The sequence below is a fragment of the Falco punctatus genome, assembly GCF_963210335.1.
Source record: "Falco punctatus genome assembly, chromosome: 4".
NCBI lineage: Eukaryota > Metazoa > Chordata > Aves > Falconiformes > Falconidae > Falco > Falco punctatus.
Window position 1 is genome coordinate 2314483 of NC_137583.1, and position 24781 is coordinate 2339263.

At 39.9% G+C, this 24781-nt stretch overlaps 1 protein-coding gene across 16 annotated transcripts in view; it reads left to right on the forward strand.

Moving 5' to 3' along the window:
* Positions 1–24781, forward strand: part of ATP2B2 (ATPase plasma membrane Ca2+ transporting 2) — a 434838-nt gene that overhangs the window by 184270 nt on the left and 225787 nt on the right. The window lies entirely within an intron of this gene.

Sequence of the window (24781 nt, forward strand, 5' to 3'; positions counted from 1 at the left end):
TGGTAAAATGACTAAGTTTGTGAATAAGGCAGCAAAATAAGCCTTGTAGATAAGTTGTGTATAGAAATGCAGCATGAATATTTTTTCTTATTTTTTCTTTTTTTTTTTTTTTGTGTGCCCCCTTTTTCATCCTTTTCATGTATCTATTTTCATTTCTGTGGAGAATTGATTTTGGCCCACATCAATGGTAAATATACTTGCATTTTCACAGAAAAGGTAATTTTTTTTTTCTGTTGCAAATTGAAACTGAATGATGTATCTCATGCTTTCTGCATATATAAAAAGGTGTCATGCATGTATATTGAAACAGCTTGGAAGAGTTTCATGCTTCTCAGTAGGATTACCGGTTACAGAAGACATGGTAATGATGAACTAGGTATCATACTGTTCTGTTAAGAGCTTCCATGAAGTTACTTTTGTGAGTGCTTTTTTTCTTTTAAATTTCACATCATGTATCTAGGGAGCGGTTTTGAAGGATTATTTTTTCCCCTTTCATCTTCCCCCAGCATTTAAAATACACAGCTTATATTTCTCAGTGCTGTTGAATTTGGGATGCAAACATTTTTTTAATCATACTAAAAAAAATGTATTCCTGTCTGAATACTGAAAATGTAGGCATACTTTCTGCTAATATATAAGAATGTTACAAGTGTTTTCTTTAATTTCATCCTGCAGTTCATATTGTCAAATATCAGTTGTGTATGTAGTAATTCCTTGTTACATTTTGAAATAAATGTAGAAGTCATGACCTTGTAACTATCTCTCCCACTCGCTGAAACCCCATTATACTGCAGTAGGGCTCCAGCAGCTGATAGTTTTGTAAATTGAAGCCACTTCCTTTTAATAAATGTAAATACTTTTACAGGTTGGACTTAAAATAATGTTCTGAAGGCATGAAAGCTGTTTATTTGATTCACCTGACTGTGGAACCTTGTAGAGAATAAGCTTTTGCCTTCTGCCAGATTTTTCATTATGTTTTCAAGGAGAGACAAAGAAGGGTATTACAGATCACTGGAATTTAGCAAGTATTGCTGTGCCTTTCTGGCCGATCGTTGAAAGCGACCAAAAATGAATTACATTCATATTATACATTCTCTGATCAACTGTTAAAAACCTCCATGATTAAAATTATGTATTTCTGAATAATTTTAATATGTCAGTTGGAATAGGGGTTAAAAAACCCCACAAAACGCCAAGGATGGTTATGATTAAATAATCTGCTCCTAGAGAGGTGGGCTTTTTAAATTCATATATTAAAATGGATTGCTAAAGCTTAAGACAGTCTCCCTCATCCTTTCATTAAGACTCTTTCCTTGTTGAGCCAGGAGGGTAGCGATGAATCCACTGTGAATGGAGGCTCCCTGGTCGTACAGCTCAGTTGCAAATTGAGCAACAGAAATTGTGTGACTGGTATAGTTCTGCTGCCTCTGCAGCACCTGCAGTCCAGGCATTGTGCTTGCCATTAGGAAATCTCAGCTTGGATTCAACTTGCCAGGGCTTTATTACGCATGGCAGGGATGCTCAGCATTGGAAGACTGTATAGAATTTATCCTTGTATATCACCTATGTATACACTGTGTTTGAAGACGATATATCCTTAGTGGAACAGTTGCGTAATAAAGCAATAGTTCTTCCTAGATAGGTTATGTTTTGTATGGTAGATTGTTTTATATATGGAGGTAGATATAAATAAAGGATATATAGGCTGATATGGGTTATATAAGTATATAGGCTTTAATTTCATAAAGCAGTGAAGATGATCAATAGTATTTCATTGTGATTTTTATTTTAAGGTTTGGGGCCCTTTTGTACAGAGCATAAGCATACAGTACAATTTTAAGAGCTGTGGGTATTTTGTTTGAAGTTTTACTCAAACTTACATGTCTAGGGGGAAAAGCATGCTTTTAATATTATTTTTCTTGATATATGACCTTGTTTTCTGTCTTAGAACTGGAGATTTGCAGCTGAAGAATCACCTTATAATAAAAGGGTTGGGAACGAGGTATATTTTGAAATAGGCCAATAATAGGAAAGTAGTTCTAAGAGGCTGGCATCTCTGCAAAATGCAGGACGTGTTCCTTTATGACACTGCAGACCAGTGAAATATGAAGATTCGGAAGTGGTGTGGGATGCCTGCTTAAATATCAGACTTTGCATAGTTGAGAAACAGTAACTAAGTTACAAAGTACTTCCCTTCTACCACATCGTGTATGAGCAAGTTCATTCTGTTGGCAATATGTTTTTCCTTGTTTTTAAAGTAGCCATTGCACAGTTAAAGCTTACAAGGATCGTGCACCAGGCTATCAGAGAAATCCTAGAAGCAGTTCATGCGAAAACCTAGAAGAGGACCAACAGTAATAACCGTGATCTATTTGGAAGAGTTTGTGCATTTATTACCTATTGTCTCCTTGCCACGCATGGCGAAGGTGAGATGGGGGAGAAGCTAGCTGATTTTAGAGTCACAGAATCGTGGAATAGTTGAAGTTGGGATGGGACCTCTGGAGATCTCCAGTTCAACCCCGCCTGCCCAAGATGGAGTCACCTATAGCAGGCTGCTCAGGGCCGTAGCCGGTCAGGTTTTGACTGTCTCCAAGGGTGGAAACTCCGCAGCCTGTCTGGGTAACCTGTGCCAGCGTTTGACCTCCCTCACAGTTTTGTCATCTTTAAATGGAATTTTCTGTGTTTGCTGCCACTGCCTTTTGCCTTTCGGCAGGGACCACTGAGAAGCATCTGGCTCCATCTTCTTTGCTCCGTCCCATCAGGTGTTTATACACACTGATAAGGTCCCCCTGAGCCTTCTCTTTTCCAGGCTGAACAGCCCCAGTTTTCTCAATGTGCAGCGTGCGTGTCAGATACTCCAGTCCTTTAGTCATCTTTGCATCCCGTCATTGGACTCGCTCTGGGAAGTCCATGTTTCTCTTTTCCTGGGGGCTCGGTACCAGACACAGCACTCCAGACACCCCAGCAGCGCTGAGTGGAGGGGAAGGCTCAACTCCCTCGCCATGCTGGCAGCGCTCTGCCCAGTGCAGCCCAGGAGGCTTTTTGCTGCCTTTGCTGTGGGAACACGTTGTTGGCTCACAGTCAACTTTGGGTCCAGCAGGAACCCTGGGGCCCATTCCGCAGGGCTGCTTGCCAGCCAGTTGGCCCCAGCCTGTCCTGCCTGGGGTTATTCCTCCCCAGGAGCAGAAGTTTGCTCTTCCCTTTGCTGGACATCCTGAGGTTCCTGTCGGCCCAATGCACCAGTCCACCGAGGACCCTCTGAAAGGCAGCTCAGCCATCTGATGTTACCCACCGCACCTCCCCATTTTGTATCGTCTGGGAACTTGTAGAGGGTGCACTCCCTTATAGCATCCAAGTCGTTAATGAAGACACTTGGTGATTGTATTGCAAGAAATCACTTGGAAGGAGAGAATTAGACCTGGAACTGCAGTTGCAGGTTTAGCCCAGCATTCAAGCACTGTGTTACTAAAAAATGCCAAAATACGGTCAATATCCTGGATATGTTTACAATTAAGAGTGTGAAAGTTGCAATATGGAAGTCCAATACATTGCGTCAGCTTCCTAGATGCACTTTGGTTTATATAAAGTTTTTTGAGGACCAAAAAGAAAAATCAGTGATTTAGGTTTACTAAAAGCTTATTTTATATACTAAAGAAAGAAGACTCACAGTTGATGAAGTAATTTCAATTGATAATTTCATTCACTGCATTTCAATTAAAGTGAGTTAAAAATAAAACCGTATGAAATGAATTAAAAATAAAATGAGTTTTAGTCCAATATGATTTGAATCTTGCTGAAAAATTATCACACAGAATGAGGAAACAGGATAGGGAAGATACTTATCTGTTAGATGCTGGGCAAAGAGACTTTCCAGTACAATCATCTCCCATCCAGTTCACTGACCTTCCTAGCTCCTGACCTCTGGAAATTAGGCATTTGAGGTAAATGACACTTCTCGTATATACACTTCATCTGAGAAGATTTTTGCTTGGACAAGAGCTGTCTGCAGTATGAGAAGTTATCTTCCATCCTTTCATTGGTATTGTGCTCCATGGTACAATTCAGTGCAAACTTCGTACCTCGGTTTAGGATGAGATATAGCATTTTAAATGTCTTCAAGGATTCCTCCCCCTGTATCCCCCAGCCAAAGTCTGAAAAGACAATTCCCACCTTGCTAGAGGCAACGGTCTGTATACTACAACTTTAAAGTAGCGGTTAAACTGCCCATTGGGTTGGTTTAACAGTTAATTTAGGGAAAAGCGAAGTCCCTCTACTTGCTACCGTAGTGCTGTCATTTATAATAGAACGGAAATTTTATACTGGCCTTTAAACATAAGGTCAGATAGAGTCAGTCTTATGAATTCTGGGAAGAGTGTACATAGAAATACCTCAAACATTTTCCATTAGCCAACAGGCTAATTGAAGCTGATCCAGCATAGGAAGAACCACAGGTGTTGGCTCGTGCTGGCCATGAGCGAGAGCTTGTGTCGGGGTGAAGGGGCTCTGCCCAGGAGAGCGGAGGCAGCCAGCTGGCGAAGGGAGGCAGGGAACGGCAGCCCGGACCGGGTCTGGGTCTGGGCATTATTCAACATCCAGCAAGTCTAGAGCTTTTACCCAACTTGATCTCACATGCAGGCCATCCTAGGCATCCCCTGGATTTTGTCTCCACTCATCTCCCAGCTCTGGGATCTCCCCTTACTTCCAGGGTCTTTTGTCAAGTCTTAACTTTTTTGATCCCAGGCGCCCTTCTTTCCTCCGAGACGCCTTCTCCAAGGACCACTGTTGTTCAGCCTCCTCTTCCTTCTAGGACTTGAGGGGCCTCCGTTTTCCAAATCTCAGTAGCTTCTGTGCAGAAGCACAACACGTGATCAGCCCCTGTCGTGGTGCTGTCCCATGTCTCCTTATTAACTGGATGCCCCACTGTAATTTAGTCCAGGTATTATCAAAACTTGCAGCCAGCCCATTCAGGTGGAAGCCAGCAAGAAGCAGGCTCACGCATGGGTGGCACACAGTTTAGGACATACTTACAGCCTCCCACACATCTAATTATGTGCTGCATTCTGCCTTAAAGGCATTTTTCACCTGCAGCTGTAGCACACCTCCACAAATAGGAACGGTGAGAGCCTCCATTCCTGTTGCCTTGATTGCCTCAGGCCATTGCCTTTGGAGAGCAGCCCTTGCCATCCAGTGGCTGGGTTGAAGTAGGCTTCCATGCAGTAGTGGACCTTGAGAAAAGTGTTATGCTTTCCAGAAGTATGGTGGCTGTTTATTTTGGTGCGTGCAACATGTATCGTTTGTCTTCCAGGATGGATGAGTATATTGTAATGGTCATGCTCAGCATCCAACTAACCTTGACACAAACACTGATGCTGATGAAGCACAATAAAAATACGCTGCTACCATTACGACTTGTCTTTCAGAATGGTACACTTTGTGTCACAGAGGTAATTAGAAGCGAACAGTGTTCCTAATAAACTGTTCCAGTCTCCTTGGGAAATGTGTGATCCCAAATGTCAGGAGGCAGCATTGATTTATGTCCTTTGTAAGTTAGTTTAGGAAGAAACTGTTGTCCTGGCAGCAGACAACTATTCAATTTCACACTGTATGCTTACTACGTTCCTGTCCTCTGCTTGAATTATAATGACGATTTTGCACGTCGTTCTAAAAATATACCAAATGATGTTGTTGTTAAGGGACCAGTGAAATAGAATTGCAATGAAATAATGATTTCGTGTTGCTGTTCATGAGATGAGATTGTCAGCCTCCCTCCTCCCCAGTACCTAAAAGAATACCTATTTATGAATAGTTTAGCTAACCTAGGAAATTCGAAGAATTTCACACAGCTTTTTAGATGCAATGCAAATTCTTGCACTACCCAAGGAAGGCATTTGCATTATGGTAGGACTGGTTGCCTCTGTAATGCTGTAGTGGTATATTGTTATGCAGAGAACTGCAGGATAAAATGGTAGTGCTGAATCAGCACGACTGGATAAGATGGCTGAAAATGTCATGAAAACATGACTGTTGGAGCAGGAGGGTTACAGGAGTAATGATACGCCTAATTTCCATGCAGTATATCTCCCAGCTTTCCATATAGGTTTGGGGGCAAGCTCTTAGTTTTGCAGGTTCTGTGTTTCATACTATGCACTTGGTGCCTCTTTCGTCCCCACCCTGCGGTGCTTTTGCGCTGGGCAGGACAGAGCTCCTTGTCACGGAGGGGCAAGGCGGAGGGGGCTGCCTCGTGTGTCTTGGTTTGACCTGAAAGAACATGAAAGGACTGCCCTAATATTTCTATTGCAGGATCAAGAATACCCCTTCAGGGCACAGGGGTTTTGAGCTGATGTTTTATTACTAAGCATATGTGGGGAGCTGTTTGTCCCCAGGGCACTCAGGGTATGCGTATGCACCACTGTTTGCAGAATCTTCTGTTCATTTGATTTTAAATCTTGTTTTGCTCCATCCAAAAATAGTATTGGGCATTTCTGTCTGTCCTGCCTAGTGCTTCAGTACCAGAGATAGGTACGGAGTGTGTGTGTGGGGTGGAATTTATTTACATGTGTGGGCTGAAATGGGAAGACAAAAGAGGGGAGTGTATCTTTTCGAGGAATACATGATATGACAGTAGGAGACACGTAGCTATGAGACCACTGGAGTCTGTTTCAAGTGAAGGTCTTTCAGGATGCAGGTGGACCTGGCTGGTACCCGAGTGGGGGGGGGAAGCTTGGGTGGGCCAGCTGCTGCCTGCGGCTGGTAACAGGCTTGACCTTGGTGAAGGGACGGTGTGTTAATTGAGACAAATTGTGCTCATGCTGTTGAAAAAGATACTCTTTGCTGCAAAGATTGAATTGCTGCCTGTTTCTTTGGTTATCTTCTTAGGAATTTTAAGAAACTGTAGTTACTATGCCATTCCCTACCTTATTATGGATCCTCCCCCCTCGCCCCCCAGCAATATTTACAAAATAATAAAAAAAAAAACCAACAACCTGAGGAAGGGACGTATAAAATCTGCAATGCAGAAATAAGATTATATATTTATCTGACTTCTCATGTAGACAGATGATTAATATGGTACCAACTACAGGCTTTATAGCTTGGTATATCATTAAGGTTCCTTGTGACGCTAATGTGAAAAGATAATAAATTGTCCTCTTCCCTGCCCTTGTCCTCCTTTTTCTAGTTTAGAAATACACTTAAAAGTTTTAATCTAAAAACATGATTCTGATACCAGAACTGAGGATGGAAAAAAATGAAAGAGAAAATGGAAGACATCTAAAATATTTTCTCATGAACCTTTTGAAGCATTAATATTGAGTGCACGAGGTCTTAACATACAAGCCTCATTTACATATCTTCTTTTCGATTAAGAGGGTGTCTTTAGAAATATTGCTAGGAAAGTACTTGGAGGGATTCCCCCCCCACTTGTTAGAGAAAACTGGAATATAATTTCTTAATCAGGTCCAGTTTTCTTCTTGTTTCCCTTCTTATCTGTATCTTATCTGGAACAGATGAAAGCTGCAGATATGGGGTGTGTTATTTTTAAAATTTTTATTATCAATAAGGTAAGTAGCAGTACTTTTGGAGCTTTAATTGCTAAATCCTGAGAGAAGGATAATTATAATATTTAAAATAAACCTGAATGAAAATGCTATGAAAGAACAAATGCTAAAGTAACTGGAAAGATGCATACATACACTTCCTTTAAAACAAGGCAGTGGGAATCAAAGATTAGGGTCTATGATTCTATATAAAGCCTCTGTGCTGGATTAATTACAGAAAGTGAAATGTAATACCTAACCCTACTCTCTCTAGGCAGAGGCATGACCCAGGGGCTGCAACAGTGGTGTAAAAACTGAAGCGGTATATTCAATTCGGAAACTGCTAACACCAAAACTGGAAACTGCAAAAGGTTTTCTGCCAATTGGGCCAATTTTCATTGTGAAGCTTGCTTGATATGAGTTCTGACCATTGCTGGATTAGGAAAGGGATAAATCCTTCAATTTAGGGAAAAAATATCCATCTGTGTGTGTGTATAGATACATATACAAAAGCAGGCCAAATAGAGAGCAGTTGCGATAAAATCCTTCTTGTTGTTTAGTTTACTGTGTAGTTCAATTCAGTTCAAAGTTTTTCTTTCAGCAGTTCCCTTGAAAAAAGTACCAGTTTTGTACTCCCTCCCACGCAAAAGATCCACTCCCTTCCTCAGTCATTCTTGTTTGACCTTACAGCTAGTTCTCTAGAAACTTTTGTACCAGCTGCCAGATATTTCTGTTGAGGAGTTAACCTCAGGAGCGCTAGCAACACGTTACCGTGCTGGTCTGCTTTTTGCATTTGTTCGGTAGTGAACACAAAGCCTCAAAGCTGGAAGTATCAGTCAAATCAAAATTTCGTATGGATTTGACTTTCTGTCCCGTGGCTCTGCCTTTTTATAGCAACCAAGTTCCACTGCAATAATAAGACAAATATGGGAACACTTGTGATTGCTTGAGATAAAAATTTCTCGGGAGCTATGGAATTAATTCCTGAAAAAAAATTGAACAGATCATGGAATGAACCACTTAGTCCATTAAGTCATACAATGCAAAACTTCTATGGTGATGCCCATAAGGGCTCCATGAAGCTGTTTTCACTTCAGTTTAGGAAGGGAGAGGAAGCTTCCTTGATCTTTTTTTTTTTTTTTTTTTTTTTTTTTTTAATTTGTGAGGTGAACAAAACCAACAGGAGTCTAGAAATAGGGACTCTCTCCCAAACCTATTATTATTATATGACTTAAAATTAAGGTTGATCAGCTTCTATGGAAAGGTAGAAGGTGTGGTTTTCTTCTGGGCAGCCTCAGAATTATTCTCATAAGGAAAAAATATGTAGGCCAGTGACAGTGGTTTGGAGGTTTATTGAGCTGCTTAGAGGATGGAAAAATTCTTGATGTAATCAAGGTACTTCTGAGGGTCTCTGTTACGGGTGGCAAATTCTTCTGTCTTGCTGCAGATGGAAGGCTTGACCCTAGAAAGCCTCACAGAGGTTTACGGTAAGAATTTATGACTGCAGCTATAGGAGTCTGTGGTGCTGGCCTTAGAAAAGGCGTTTATGGCACAGCTCTTTGGTCCTGGAGTACAGACATGACAGTAGTTGTGAGGATCTAACCCAGGCAGTACAGTAAATACATAAACAACTAGTGACAGGGAAATAAACCAGCTAAAAAGGCTGTGTGTCTGATTTTAAAATCCCTCCTATGCCTTCTTACAACATGTATAGAGCAGTACAGCTGCTATCAATCTGCTATCAATCTTCATATATCTATACAATCTGCATGTCCCCAAAGCCTTCAGCAATGACTTGCCTCCCTTGAGCCTCATCATCAAAGCCCAGCAAGGTTGATTTTTAGCTCTTCATCTCTCTTAAATATATACCCATAGGAGGAATGTAATTTGCTGTGTGTCTTTGCAAGACTTTTTGAGATGAGTTACTGAGAATTGAGGTCGTGCTAGTTCAGCCTGGCAGCTGGAGTCCCTGTGCTTGGTTTTCTCCATAACCGATGTCTCCCTAGAAATCTTTGTCTCAGATTTCTTGCTTGACTGTGTTGCACAGTCTTTTGCCTTTTTCCAGTTGTATCTGTTGTTATTGCTTGTTGATCGTCTTCAGCATCATCTGCTTTCATTAGCATTTTTTAACAAAGGAATGAATCAGAATAAATCACAACTAATAGAAATATAGGAAGAGATTATCATTTTGCAAAGCTGAACTCTCTCAGAGGAGATTACATATTTAAAGTGAACAAATAAAACTTCATAAATAAACTAAATTAAACATCATCTAATTTTACTTTTGAAGCCAAATGATTTTAATCCATACTCAGCTTCTCACATAAATATTTCCCAACTCAGATTTTTTTCTTTGAAGCATTCTTATTCATATTTAAAAACCAGAAATATGTGCCAAATGGAACCACAATTGTGCATGCTGAATAAAAGTAAAAGCTTGCATATGTTACATAATAATCTGGGAGCTGAGCGATGGAAGTGATTGCTTTTGTCAGTGTCCAGGTAGCCATAAAAATGTAAAAATTTTTAGGGAACCTAATACTTTTCTCTAAAGCCGTATGATTGGTGGCATGCCTGAAAAATCCTTTGCATAAATCCCTTATGTATAGTTCAAAAGTAAGCAATAGATGATTAGGAATCTATACATTTCCCCAGGGAAAATTCATGCAGAAACTCTGGTGGTGTGAGTGTGACACAGGTGGTCTGTTTTTTGAACGAATTCTTGTTTGTGGATGGAAGACATATTTCTGCTGCATAACTGATTCTTAGAATTGGGAGCATTTAAACACGGAAATATGCTACTTTGTGTTTGGTAGCACACTTTAACAATCATCTTCTTGGACAAGAAAGAACCTTTTTAAAAAAAGTGGTAATAAGGTTCAAGAATTCTTGTTAAATGTTTCAAATAGTGTTCACAAGGCTGAAATACAATTTTAGTCCACCCGATGTTCAGTCTAAAAGCCGTGATCAAAAGCCATTCTCCAGAAATAGACTTAAACGCTGTGCTTCCATGTTCATTAAATTGTCCCAACACAGGTTGTAGGACTGACCTGCCCAAAGACTTCACTCCCTGAAAGTTAGTTGATAGTGGTTTTCTAACATACTTAATTTCCAAGCAAGTTAGATTTAAGATTACCAAGAACTTATTTTTGTTTAATATCATAAAGATCAAACTAAACTAGAGTACTGAAAAAACATTTTTCGTTTTTTTTCCTGGTTTTAATATTAACCCATTTTTTCTGTTGTAACACATCAATTCCTGTCCAACACTATAAAAACCTTATATGTAAACTCTCTTTTCATATTAAGCTCACTAATGCTGATAGTTTTAGTAAATTATAATTTTATTACCGCACTTAATTTTTACAGTAATAGGTGAATATAGCTTTTCCGAATATTTAATTGAGTATTTGCTGTGTGTAGTAACAACAGAGTAGAGCTTGCTAATTCTCTTCAGTGATTCAGAAGCACTGTAGATTAATGAGTATTGTGGGGAAAATGCACAGTTAAGAAATACTTGATGGACACTGAAGTTTTTAATTTTGCAAATGAAGATAGCTTTGTTCTGACTGTGCAGGACCGAACTGCAGCAGCCCTGATGGCAGAGAGGCCCTGTCAGGTATGCTGCCGTCAGTCCTAGGACTTTATTGCTGTATGTTTAAGCTGCTGTGCCAAGTGATGTGGGCAAGAGCACCAGAAGGACACTGTGACTCATACCAGCTGTACCTACGGTGAAGGTCTGCCTGGCAATAAAGCTGTTTGCAATCTGGTTTTTGCAAGTGCTGCTCAAGGGGAGGTGTAGGCCCCAGGAGAAGAGGTGCCATAGGCAGGCCTGTGCTCGCAGTCATCTTGAAAGCCCAGCGTTTTGGAATGGGAGAACTTGATTTTTTTTTTTTTCTTTTTCAGCTGAAATGCAAAGCAGCCATCAACAGCAAGAGGAAATGAAGGCTGGTTTTGTTTATTTGGTCTTCCTTCACAAATGGGTGTTGTGGTCAGGTCTCCTGGCATTTTATCTCATGGCAAACAAAAAGTATGATCCTCTCCATTTCTGAAAGCATACCATTTCACCTGAAATCAAAGAGAATTGCTAGTTCTCAAATTAAACATGCAGCCTGTGTGTTTTGTTTGGTTGGTATAAAGAAAGATTTGTGATGGTAGCATGAACATTGGTCCATTAGTGCTGCTCTACATTTTCAGGATGTCCTTGAGTATGTTTGCCACGATGGTGAGATAATAAGAGGGATAACTTCATTAGCAGGACGCAGCAAGAGAGTGGTTCAACAGCTAGATGAAGATTTCACAAGTGAACTATTTTCATAGTCCTGCATCTTAGAAATATCACTAATGCACAAGTACTTGTCCCTAAATGATATGTTATTGGTAAGCTTATGCTTTTCAGGGTGGGAACAATGGAAGAAGTCAGGTACAATCATATATTTAAAAAACCATTAAATGAAAATTATTAGTGTTTTCTGCAAATAGTACTTACCAGATTTTGATCATTCTTGTGAAGCCTTTTGCAAAAAAAAATGGCATAATACCTGTGGTATTTTTTGGTAGTACATCCGCCTGCAGAGAAAGAAACATAAAAGCATAATTTAACGCAATTTTCCAAAACAATATTTTGACTCTTATCCTGTGGACCGTAATAGTTCTGTCGCCACTGAACTCCTGGATGTATTCCAGTCTTTATGAATATACCTCTTATTTTAAACATGATTAGATTTTATCCTTCATCTCAACTATCTGTTAATTGCAACAATGGATTTTTATGTATTCAGATCATCTAAACATATTGCTTATAAGGAAGAAAGACTGATAAAAAGCCTTGTATTTTTTAATAGATAAAATACAATCTGATCTTTAGTGGTTTAGCCACCATTACATATAACCAATATATTAATCTCTTAAAAACTGCTAACTTCTCAAGCTTTATTTATTTATTTATGTATTAAAATAGTTTGATAAGGATTTGATATTTGAATAATCAAGGCATGGAAAGTGTGGTGCTGCCTAGCATTCAGACTAAAATGTTATTTGGTCTAAACCATTAAATATTATCTTATGCACAAGATATTAAAATTTTTATTAACATCTGTATGCATGATTCATTCACAGTAACACAAGGTGATGCATTGGTTGCAACTTAAAACAAATAACCTCATTCCAGCAATTTTGTTTGGTTTCTGAAAAAAAATGTTTCTAATCAAGGGGAAGTAGTCTCATATGATGCTGCAGAATTGTTTGGTAGTATTGTGCAAAGAATATTTTTACCTGTGTGTTGTTGGGAGTTAGTGGGGATACCGTAGTAAATCTGACCAAACAGACCTTGAAAAAATTGAAGCACAGCAGTTCGTGCTGCACATTGCTCTCTGCAGAGGAGCTGGCGAGCGTGGTGTTGGGTGAGGTTGCCTGGTGCGCTGTGCTGGAGTGCATGTGCATAAACCCCAGCAGAACTGTATTTCAGGACTGATGTCAGGTGTTGGTTGTGCTAGTAGTGTGTAACTGAATCCTGCAGCTTCTGATGTTATGACCAAGGACTGTCATCGGGAGACTGCTCTAGAGAGAGATATTTCATAGCAGTCCTCATGGGCCTATGGAATTTGCCCAGCTTGCTGTCTGGTGGGGGTGTGGATGTGCTGGAGGGCAGGGGACTCTGCAGAGGGATCGGGGCAGGCTGGGCCGATGGGTTGAGGCCACCACATGGGGTTCAACGGGGTTCAGTGCCGGGCCCTGCCCAGGGGTCACAACCACCCCTTGCAAAACTACAGCCCCGGGGCAGGGGGCTGGGAACTGCCTGGGGGGAAAGGGCCTGGGGGTTTTGGTCAACAGCCACCTGAACATGAGCCAGCAGTGTGCCGGGTGGCCAAGGAGGCCAACAGCATCCTGGCTGGTATCTGAAACAGTGCGGCCAGCAGGACCAGGGCAGTGACCGTCCCCCTGCGCTCGGCACTGGTACAGCCGCACGGCGAATCCTGTGTTGGGTTTTGGGCCCCTCACTGCAAGACAGACATTGAGGGGCTGGAGCGTGTCCAGAGATGGGCAGCGGAGCTGGGGAAGGGGCTGGGGCACAAGTCCTGTGAGGAGCAGCTGAGGGAACGGGGGGTGTTCAGCCGGGAGAGGAGGGGGCTCCGGGGGGACCTTATCGCTCCCTGCAACGACCTGACAGGGGGTTGGGCAGGGGGGGTCGGTCTCTTCTCCCAGGTGACAAGTGACAGGACAAGAGGAAATGGCCTCAGGTTGCGCCAGGGGAGGTTTAGATGGGATGTCAGGAAAAATGTCTTCACGGAAAGGGTGGCCGAGCATGGGAAGAGGCTGCCCAGGGAGGTGGTGGAGTCACCGTCCCCGGAGGTGTTTAAAAGATGTGTAGATGCGGTGCTTGGGGACGTGGTTCTGTGGTGGTCTTGGCAGTGTCACGTTAAAGGTTGGACTTAATGGATCTTTTCCAACCTAAATGATTCTATTCTATTCTAGAGGAAATTATTCCAAAGCTGTGTAAAAGTGGAAGTCCTAAATATGAGCTAAATATCTTTTTCTTAAAATATCCCATTGACCCTTTGGCCTCCCCAAAACATTACCTTGTTCTGAGATACATTATCTTAGATTTTGAAAAGTAATACATGCTATGTGTGGATAGGTATCATTGACATCAGTTGGCAGTAGCCTACATAGTAATTAGGAACACAACCAGTAAAATATTCAGAGGTTAAAGAAAAAAATAGTACCTTAATTAATTAAGGTTGCTTATTTTATATATATATATTTATATATTTTTATTTATTTATATATACATATATTTAGGTCTATTTAAAGCATTTCAGCCTTTATTTTCATGTATATACAACTGTGTTATTTACTGTTTGTTGTGGAGGTTTTTTTAATCAGATCTGTTTCACACAGTTATAACCTAAATTGTTTCTTTTTAGTGGTGCTACATGAGGAGCTCGTGGAGCTACATGAAGCAGCCCACATATGGGTATCAGGTGCTTCGTGGCTAAAATGGTCAAAAGAATTCAGAGTGAGAAATTTGCAGGTTATCCCTGAAAAATCCATGTTAAAGAAACTGGATGAAGAGAGAGGGAAAAAACTTGGTCTGTAATTTAGGCATATCTCTAGACTAAAGAGAAATGACACAACTGGATTTCATCTCACATGCTTCCTAGAAAACTCTGTTGTGTCTTTATCAATTAATAGATGGAATAGACTTCCATTACAAAGTTAATTACAAAAAATTACAAAAATAATTAATTATAATAATTATTTTATTAAAGTTTGTGAAGTGACGTGTTTTTGAATGGATTTTGCTTGCATATTTGAATATTGTTACAAACCCCACTGTGCTGGTTTTGAGAAGTGTAATTTTGAGTGTGCGATACATGCAGTTAATATATTAAATGAATATTGCATGTAAATACGTATCAAGAAATATGAAGAGGCAGGCTCATGTGGGGCCAAGAACACAGCAAAGACCCTGGTTGTACAGGCTGTGCCGACAGCATAAAACACAGAACCACCAGACTTCAGAGTATTAAGAGAGGGAATGGCAGATGAAGTGATTGCTACCTGTTTAAATAAATATGTCTTGAGATGCATTTAAAATTATTGGAAGTTTCTGTTTTATTGTGTGCTTGTTTCAGGCACCAAAGGACTCCTTAGTTTACCTTCTCCTTTTAAAGCAGTTTGTTGAAACTTTTTTGTAAAACAGCACTGTGATAAATCATTTAGACATGTGCTTATAGGTATCGCTTATTTGCATGTGAGGACGTTCCAAATACCATTTGAAATCAATCCAGGCCTTTTTATTTATCTTTGCTTGGCTTTTTCCGTTTTCTGAATATTTTGAGATATGTAGAATTTTCCTAGTAAATAGAAAAATCTCTATTTTTAAAACGCACACAAGTTGGCTATCAGATATCTCTTTTACAGTTATCTCTTTTTAATAATATCTTCTGGAGAAAACAGTGTAACTATCACATGCATTTCTACAGTGGAAAAAAAAATGTGGAAAGCAAACCAAGCAAATTATAACGGTCTATTAGTCAGATCATTCTCCAGATGAGACGTTTAATTTCATGCAAATTTAGGATTGTAGTCTATATAAAGTATGTGGTCATAATACATCTATTGTGCTGTTCATTTTTTTGAATGTGCAAAAGACATTAATATAATCTAAAAGCTTTATGTGGGTTTTTTAATACTTTGAAGTGGAACTACTTTTCTTTCTTGTTTTCATTTAAACATTCAGCAGCGATGCCTGTCTGGACAGGTATGTGCTTTCAGAAGACCATACTCATTTGTCTTTATTGCTTGGTCCATGAAACATAGAAGCTATTTGCAATTTATGATTATCTCTTTTGGTCCCTCTTGGTTTCATGCTAAGAATATAATCTATTACAGAGGTAGCAGATGAATCTTTTTTTCTTTTCTTTGACCTTGATTTTATTTATGTTCCATGGAAAAACCCTGGGCTGCTTCAGTTAAGTCAGACAAATCTCATCATGAGTTCAGGCAATGCAGCAATCTATGTCCTTTCAATATTGCATTTGATCTCATGTTTTATTTTTCTTTTTACTTTCCTTTTGTTTTAAAAATTCTTTTTCCCTTAAATATTTGTGTGGATTTAACTAGAAAATTAATTTTAAAAATACGGAATAATTGTTAGAATTGAAGTTAAATGTACTGGTTTTGTATGGCCAGTAAATGACAGAGAAGGAAAACCTAGAGTGTGTGTTGGAGACACAATGGAGTGTTCTATGAAGTTAATTTAAAAAACAAACAAACAAACACACAACTTTTTTAGAAGTATGTATTTATGAAAGCAAGCTACTTTTGACAATGAGCTGAAGAAAGCATGTACAAATACAGGCAGTAGCTTATGATGGTTTGAGCATAAGGGATCAGATCAAATAACTGTGCTTGGTAACATCTTATATATATCTTCCCATGTGTTGCTGAAGCCATACTTCTTATTTGGAATGTTACAGAATCGTGATTCCTCTTTGACTTTAATTACTCCAGTATATAGGTTTTGACCCAGCTGGTAGGCATGATGAAGATGTACATAATGAAGAATACAAAAACCTTAGTATTTGAAAAGAAATATCTTGGGCCAGCTAACCTTAAAATTGTTGAGCTTTCTGTTTGCCAGGAGATGTGCTGTTCTCAAACCCTGCCAGACCATAGGTGAGTGCCTTGGGTTGGACCCTGCAAAAGACGCAGTAGATTTCATCATCAAATCTACTGGCATTTTGTCTCTCTTGAGCACTCAGGCTTGCACTCTTCACATTCCCAGAACATTTTTTGTCTGTGAAAAATACATTTTTTAAAAGGAATGCTTACTGAATTAGCTGATCAGGTTTGAATTGTGAATGGTTTAGTGGAGATTAATTTAAACATTAACTAAATAAACCATAATGAATTATTAAGTAGAAACTTTGTTAGCAACAATGGCAAAGTGGTGTAAGTCTATCAAGTACCATTGTTGTGTAATTTTTTTGAGAGAAAGGAATGGGGTTATAAACAGGAGCATTTCTCCTGTACTAGCTTCAGTGGTGTCACCTGAACATGTTTTACAGACTACGAAGGAGCACTTCTGGCACATGTATTCTGTTCTAAATATGCAGCTGTTTTTAGATGTATATATGTATGCAAATTTGTATTTGTTTTTCAAGGTAGCCATGGGACTGCTCTGTCTACAAAGGTTGAGGTTTTTTCATGCAAACCTTTTGACCGGTTTTCTAGGTAAGAATATATACATAAAAATGTAATAATAAATAGTCATGCAGGTATTTGTAGCTGTTTAAAAGACTGAAAGAGATGACTGTGAGAGGAGAGATTAATTTTCTTAAAGAAGGGTACTTTAAAAGTTATTGGCAGTTTCTTCTCTTATTTCATTCTTTGTCCTCCCACTCTGTGACAGCTGCTGCTCAGCATTTGCTTCCTCTGCTTAGTCTTGATGAGCAGTGGTATGGTTTTTTTTTTTGGCTTTTGGGTTTTTTTTGTGTTGTTTTTTTAAAATTCCTTTGGGCTTGAGCCGAAGAAGAGTTGATACTTATGAATATCATTAAAGCTGGTGGGGGAAGAAGCAGGTAATGCCATGTATTTTGGGGGGGTTTCTGAACTTATTGTAGATTTTTCACAAGAGCTGTGCCAACTATATTCTCAGTTGAAGGAATAAAAGGCTAATTAGGTAAATATGTCGTTCATTAGGGATGGGTAAACCTGTCTGGAAAATTTAAACAAGGTAACAGAGTGCTCCAAGCTGAAGCTGAGCAGAAGTCTTCTACATTGAAGCCAAATCGAAAGAAGCTGTGCTGCTTAAATTAACTTTCTGAAGCGCCGTCCAGATTTTGCCTATTGACAGTCATATTGTCAGCTTTCAACTCATGTGAGAAACATGAAGAACATTGTGACAGTAGTTCTGTTTCTTTTGTATCTTAGTTATCTGTGGTTTCTTCCCAGTGTGGCCTGTATAAACATGTGGCTAAACAAGTTCTAAAAGCAAAGCGGTTTCTGAAGTTGGGCTACCTACAGATGTTGTGCTCTGTCCCTAAATTCTTAGGGCACAATGCCCCCGTTCCATTGCGGATGAGGTTGTGCCCTTCCCCTGTACTCTTTGGCATTTGATCTATCTCTATCTCGTGTCTCTAACCCACCCTCATGATATTCATACCTTACTGTGGTACATGCACAATGTCCTTTCCCCTCTCCTCTCCCTATGCAACACCATCAGCTGTCCCTTCTCACCTTCCTTGACTGCTGCTGGGACCAGCGGTTGCCTCTGCTATTGAAGATGTGTGAGTACTGACCATTTGGAAAGCTAAGAACAACTGCTAAGTTACTTTTCCCTCAGTATCTGTGCTAATGAGTTTGCTTCCTTTGAATCAGACCCAGAGAGGTGTGCAAATATTCAGGAAAGTTGTAGGGCCTAAATACTTGAATTTTCTCTCCTCCTTCAAATTGGTTGTAACTGGCAAGTGAATTCAAAATTTGCCAGGGGAGATGGGGATAGGCAGCATTGCAAAAGCCTCATTTCCTGGGGAAAGCGTGCTAAACCACGAGGAAAAGTGCTTTGATAAAATTATGGAGAAATAAACTTGTTCTGTGAGCAAAACCTCTAATTTTGCCAGTGTATTAATAATAAAAGCAGCAAGAAAACCAAGCATCTTCTACAATAAAATGTCAGTACTGCATTTCAGAGGGTCTACTTGTTTTAATACAAACATTCTATACTTTGTTGTAGTGTGTTAAATGCAGAAGTGTAGAATGCTTTCGGGTACATATTCATACAATGTCTAATTCACCTGTTAAAAATGGGAAATAGCCCAAATTATGCTAGTTATACTAGGCAAAATATAATTTCATTTAGTTGTGCAATTACTTCTGTTTTTATGGTACCATTGAATAATATACTTATTTATGAAACATTTTTGCAGCAGATGACCGAAATGTTTTATTGCTCAATACCAATCATTGGATTAGGAAAATGGATTACAACTGTGAGTAATGAGTTCTTAAAGCCCCTGAATGATATGATTTCTGTAAATGTCTGCTTGATGTCATTAACCTTAAGCATTCTGAGAAATAATTGACTCTGTAAGCTTTGTGTTTACCTACTATTTTGTACTGAATTTACATGTGAGATCAAACGCCACTTAAATGAATATGCTTGATTTTGGAAAAGTTGCAGGACCTAAAGAATTGTGATACTTGAGCAGATTACAAATCTGCTTATACCTGTCTTTATAAGGTCCTATTCATCAAGTGAAGAGTGATCTTGTGAAATAATAGGATGAAAATTAAAAACATGTTTAAATGGGAGCATTACTTAATATTTAATACAATCCTTATCTAACGTTTTCTTGCCAACAGTACCACTTTTTAAGGTTTTGCTCATAGTGATCTCTCACTCAGTGGAAGTTTAGCGCTGAAGTCAGGGGTCAGGTGGCATTACAAAGCCTTCAAATTAAGTCTCAGTGCTAGTCATGGGAGGGCTGTATTCTTTTCAAATGAACTCGTGAAGAGTTCGCTGCAGAACTAGTACAGGAAAATTTACTTATTTCAATTGTATCTGTCTAAAATAGCAAATACGCCAGCAATAAACTGTGAGTGGGATGTAGTACTCTTTCCCTGCCCCAGCTTAGAAGGTTGGATTTTTTTTTTTTTCTCAGATCTGAAATGATAAATTATAACTTCAGTAGCGGTTCAACTGGAAAACCAATTGTGTATGCATAAATTCTCTGCCTGGGTATCTGTTTAAGGTGCGTGGTGAAAAATGTGCCATCTGGTAATGGGAAAGAAAAGCCTTAATAAAAGAGTTGGTAAAAGCTTGTTGACAATGACAGTTTTTGGGAATTGTTTTAAGGTGTAAATGATCAAGCATGGTGTATTATAATAATTCTTTTATACTTCTTTCTAGTTTGGTGGATTTTCCTTTTAAAATACTTTTGCTGAATAGATGAGCAATATATGTCACTGAAAATAAACCTTTAGGGGCTGGTTTGTAACGGCGTGTTAGCTTCAGCGGGCTAACTCATGAAACTGGTCATGGGAAAACTTGCCGTGTGTGTCCTGCTTTCAGACCAGCCTGGTGATGCAGTGTTGATTGGCGGGTGGTTTTGATTCCAGTGTCTGATGGAGTCAGATCAGAGGCAGGCAGCTTGGCTCGGAGACCCTTATTTTCAGTTTGCTTAACCTCTGCCTTGACTGTAAATGGAAGGCTGCAGCTTCAACTGCCAGGTCACAGAACAAAGGAACGTCAGCGTGCTAGCATCTTCCTCTTCTCTGAAAGCTGCTGTCTGTATCAGCTACATAACACCCACAGACACAGTAATTATGTAGAGAAAATAAACAATATGAATGACACTGTGAGGAAGACAAACCCCCATGTCATCTAGGCTACTGCAACCTTTTCAGAAAATGTATTCTGGATTTCTGTGAAGCAGGTCATCAGGTAATGAAAAGCAAAAGTGGGCATTTGACAGCAACATAAGCAGTGCAGAAGATGAATGGTCTTGAAGGACCTCAGTTTTTATTTTTATTTTTCCAGACATACGGAGCAAGGGGTTCCTGTTGAGATCAGTGCTGGAGAGACAGATGCCTCTTATCTACCTTGTTGATCATCCCTTGGTTCCTGCCACTTAACAGCAGCTGTGTAGGAGACATCAAAATTATTATAATTCTTCTCTGGGGTGTACCAAATATTCCTCTTGAGAGACCTTGTCCTAAGAAAGAAAACATTCCCATTTGCAGGCTTCTATTTCTGATTCATGAAGTTTGCTTTTGGCTTAGTTTAATTTCTAGTCTTTGTCGTCTAGTTGGATATTGTTTGTGCGGCTGAGTGGGAAAGAATGGGAAGGAGTTTTAGAATAACTTCCCTGATTTGTGTGAGAAACCTAAGTGAAGGGAAATAGGCTTTCTGATGCTTTTTGTGCAACAGCTGTACTAAAATCAGCGGAGGGTGAGAAATGGGTGTCCTACTTCTGGTTATTGATTTCCTCAGTAGTGTTGCTCTGGTTGGGCCCTTTTTTCATGGTTCCATTTTGCGGTGTGTTTTTGAAAGGTTTCAACTCCTGACAAGACGATGTATGATTTTTCTGTCTAGCTGGTTGGCTTCCCTTCCCAGCTTCTTTTTTGGATTTTACCCTCAAGTCAGGTATTGGTGCTTCCAAATTTCAGCTCAGATTACCTATTGGTAATGAATTAATAATAACAGGATTTAAAAATGTTTTAGGATCTTTGGTGATTTATTGAAAAGACTAAAAATATACAGTGCACTCCATGCAGATTTTATGTAAAGAAAGGGGCTGAACTCAACAGATAAGATGACAGTATAACTTTTTACTGTAGTTTCTTTTCTGCACCTTTGGATGTATAATGTCACATTTGAACAGGTGGTTTAACACTTGTGTTTTGTTTCTTTTAGGTTCTAAATGTAATAGCCGTGACCTCACACTGCAATTTTTCCAAAATTAATGTATAACTTTGGCTTTTTTTGTTTTCTAAGCAATATGAAAGTCTCATCATAGAGTTCATACAGGAGATAAACTCATAGACTGGTTTGGGCTGGAAGGGACCTTAAAGATCACCCAGTTCCACCCCCCTGCCATGGGCAGGGCCACCTCCCCCCAGCCCCGGTGGCTCCCAGCCCCATCCAGCCTGGCCCTGAGCCCTGCCAGGGTCGGGGGCACCCACAGCTGCTCTGGGCAGCCTGTGCCAGTGCCTCACTGTCCTCACCATAAAAAATTCCTTCTTGTGTCCAATCAAACCTACCCTCTTCTAGTTTAAAACCACTGCCCCTTGTCCTGTCACTATAGACCTTGGTAAAAAGTGTCTTGCCATCTGTCTTACAAGCACCCCTTGTATATTGACAGACCACAATAAGGTCTTCCTGGAGCCAGAGCATGCAACTTATTTGAAGTGTAGAAGCATTATTCACAGGAAAAAAATCCCACTTTAAATTAACAAGCACCATGATGGTTTTTCATACTGTACCGACGAGTACGCCCCACGTGGACATTGTAAATTACCAAAATATTGTGTGAAGGAGAAGTGTATTAAATCTATTTGCTTATTCTTTCAGTAAATCTACCTCTCTGAGTACTGGCAACAATCCCCTGAAGTTATGGTGGCTATGGTTACAATTTCATTGGAACAATAAACAACAGTGACTGAATAGCTTTTGCAGCCAGAAACAAGATATATTATTGCGCATTCATTTTCTTACTAGTAAGGCTGTTTCAAAGAAAGATCGAAACTCAATACTATGTTAAAGTTGCAAAAATAGGAATTAAAGGTATGTTTTATGTTTCTTCCTGTAAGAACTACGCTGTCAATGGCAAACATGTGGAATATGTGTGTCCTACATATAGGAACTGAAGTATCAGTTTCTTAACTGAAAATAGAAATGAAGCTGCAATGCGATGTGGGTTATGAATTGTGGAAGACTTGTGTGCACTGGGCACGGTAAGTCTTGGTGTCCCAACCCTATTACATAAAGAGTGTCTAAGCCGTTACGGATGCTTAGTACAATCTAAACTGGATGAACAGGATGTAGTAAACAGATTACAGCAATGTTTATTGGTAATTCATTCTGATGTGGGAAGTAAAGGAACCATTAAGTGGTGTATAAATAGGGTAAAATGAAGAGGTGCTGTGCAGCACTGAACAGTTTTCAAGTTAACAAGCAATAACTCCAGAGATTTCTTTTAAGGAGAAGAAAAAAAAACAGTCAGCTTTGCTTAAGTAAGATTGAGATAAATACGCTTTCAGTTTGCAAGGTATGTTTTCAGCAGGAAGGATTAAGTGGACTTGGCAGTTCCTTTAAGCTTGACATTGATATTGTAACGAGCTTTAAATAGCTGATTCCCAACACCTCCTGCTCCCTGTGCCCATGAGGTCAGCCCCCAGGGTCAAACTGAATACCGGGGAGGCTGGCTTCCTCAGACCCTGAGGGACATGTCCCCAGGTGACACTCGGTCTCTTGAAAATCTGTTGGTTCATCTTGACTCACTTGAAGTGCTACTAGCTGAAGAGGAGGCACAGATTACACCATTACCATCTGTTAGAAGCCTCCTGCTCCCTTGTGGCTTTGGTCTGTGAAGATGTGGATCAGGTTAGCAGGGAAGATGACACAGCAGAAGAGGATGGTGAGAGGATCTGCTTCTGCTCAGTGTGAAAAACAGGTGACCAGACCACACAGTCCTTGTGCCGTTTCAGTGACCTCCCATTTCACTGCTGTTATGTAACACTATTATTTCTTAACAGTGACCTTATATATTTGCACCATTTCCTTCAGGAGCACGCAAAATAATTTTGATTTCTGCAGTAAGAATGTGGTGCATTGCATTCTTTTTGTTTGAGAAAAGCTGACTGCTTGAAAACACAGATGCAAAACTGGACTGGTACCTACAATGTTTAAAAAGAGATAAAAAATCATGCTTATCGTACTTCAAGGACAGAGAAAACCTTGACATTTCTGCAGTGAGATCATTGTGCCCAACAGGTTGCAGATTTTCATCAATAAGGTGGACAGAATCAACCTGAAAAGAGACACACAATGAAAATATTTCAAACCAAATAAAGCAAATGGAAAATAATTCAAGTTAATGTAGAGAACAAACCTAAATGAAAATAGCTATTATCAAAACGCTTTGAGCTAAGTGTGATCCAGGCGTTTTTATTCTGAAACAAATCCAAATCATTGCTATTATTCAGGAACAGTAATTCTGGAATAGTAAATTCAGATCATCTCCAGTGTGGTGAGAAGAGGTAGCTCTGAAGGCCTGTGCTCTCCCAGGTTAAGGACCAGCAGTAACAGGTAGATGTAACGTATAGGGAAGCACAAGAGTACTGCAAGAAGATGCCATGTCCTGGGGCACCTATTTGTCAGATAAATAATTGTGACCTTATTTCTCATCAGTTTTCAGGGAACAGACTGGTTTTAAAATCTGAATTAATGCCTTATTTCTAATAGCTGAGTGACGATATGGTTAGAAAGCTCTAACTCATTGATGGTGTAGGTGAGAGATGGGATAATAAAGTCCATAGGAACATTTTTACTACTGTGAATAGCTTTGGAGTAGCTGGCTCTCAAAATGTCAATGTTTTAAATGGGCCACTAGAAATACTTTTATAACTGTTTCATTGTCTAAGGAGAATCTTGTTCCAGTTCTGAAAAAACCCCAACCCAAGCAAACGCCCACTCTCCCCAGCCTGGGAATCGAAGTGATCTGGAATACTGAATCTCCTCCTTTTTCCTATTAGGACAACTTTCCTGGCTGACTCAGGCATTGGAGGACTTTGCACCACTTCTGTAACTAATTAGAACTAGAAATAGAAAAAATTGCAAGCTTTGTGTCAATCATCTGTTTTGCAGCAATGTCATCCATATGTTGCAGCATCCTTTATTTTGCAGTTTTCCTTGCGTCGAGCCCTGCAGTGTGTAATGGGCTGCGGCCACCGGCATGCTCTGCCCGTCCGAGCACGGCAGGGTCTGCAGATGTTCACCGTGCCTCTTGTTCTGCCCCGGGGGTGGGATCCTCCCCAGCTGACCTGAGGGGGGCAGGGGGAACACGGAGGACCTTTCATTCCTGTTTGGTGGGACATTGCACCCTGCTTTTCTGCATGTAAGAAGAGGTGCGTGCCCTCCTCTGCTGGTTTCCCCTCCCTGTTGGGCGCAGGTGAGGAGGGGGTCAGGAGGGGCGGAGGTGCAGTGGAACATCCAGACTTGTGCTGTAATTTTGAAC